This window comes from Sinocyclocheilus anshuiensis, unplaced genomic scaffold, assembly GCF_001515605.1.
Source record: "Sinocyclocheilus anshuiensis isolate Anshui unplaced genomic scaffold, SAMN03320099.WGS_v1.1 scaffold185, whole genome shotgun sequence".
Classification (NCBI taxonomy): domain Eukaryota; kingdom Metazoa; phylum Chordata; class Actinopteri; order Cypriniformes; family Cyprinidae; genus Sinocyclocheilus; species Sinocyclocheilus anshuiensis.
The window spans coordinates 569,163-570,357 of NW_015539887.1; the positions used below are offsets into that span (position 1 = coordinate 569,163).

Below are 1,195 nucleotides of genomic sequence, written 5' to 3' on the forward strand. Positions count from 1 at the left end.
TGCTGGAAAATGCACGGATCATCACCAAATTGCTCATGGATCGTTGGAAGAAGTCGCTCTTGCAGGACGTTTTGATATCATTCTTTATTCATAGCAGTGATTTTGGGCAGAATTATGAGAAAGCCCTCTCCCTTGGTTGAAAAGCAACCCCACACATGGATGGTCTCAGGATGCTTCACTGTTGGCACGTCACAAGACTCATGGTATGACTAGTACTCATTCACACTTTAAAATATGCTGCTGATATGATTAGTCAATTAATGTTAGCTGGTCATTTTTGTGTCAGGATCAAAAAACAGTGAAATTTAGTTTTTTGTAAAAAGTTATTTTTTTGGCCAATGAAGCTTTTTATCAATTATTAAAAATGCATCTGATCACTCTACACTATAATCTAGAAACAATGTGAATGAACACCACTGCACAACAGCTTAAGGCTGGCCGCACACTAGTATATGTATATAGGGTAAATTTTACTAACAGCTTGCGCCAGCGTAAACCGTCTTTTGCCGTTATAATAGTACTGTCAGGATTTACTAAAGACACGCAGTGAAGAATTAGCACTGAAAAGGCGTGGACACAGTTATTTTTGCGCCTGACGTAATATGCATATGCAATATCCTTTCAGATGCAAAATGTATGGGAGGAGAGTATTCAAATGAATCACACAATGCGTTTTACTAATGTTTGCGCTTGTGCGAGGAGGCACCGCAGAGTTGAGAGAGTGCGTGGTAGAAGGGAGAGGATTTTTTCCCACACATATTAATTTATTTTGAATGCCAGAAGAGCACATTATCCGAACATATTGTTTGCCAAGCCATGTTATATTTAATTTGCTTCAGGAAATAAAAAACGACTTGGAACCCTAAACTAGGTTTTGCAACTTCTAGCATCTTTTGGCCTCTGGTTCTTTTCAACGTACTATGGCTTCTTTATTTCTTTATTATTTATTTGCAACTGCTCTAATTTGCTCTGCGCTTGGTATATTGCGTTGGTCGTTATGTAAATGAGATATTGTGTATGTGTTCTTTAATTTGCGCGTTGTTAGTAAATCACCCGCAGAAATTTCCCCTCCCATCGGCACTCTTTTTGAATTGCGCTCTCACGCTAATTTGCCCTGTTTAGTAAAACTGGCCCATAGTATATATAAATATATATATATATATATATATATATATATTTTTTTTTTTTTTTTTTT

At 36.9% G+C, this 1,195-nt stretch overlaps 1 protein-coding gene across 2 annotated transcripts in view; it reads right to left on the reverse strand.

Annotated features, from left to right (window-relative positions):
• LOC107685532 (oxysterol-binding protein-related protein 3-like) overlaps positions 1–1,195 on the reverse strand; it is an 83,011-nt gene that overhangs the window by 13,483 nt on the left and 68,333 nt on the right. The gene's annotated exons all lie outside the window — the stretch shown is intronic.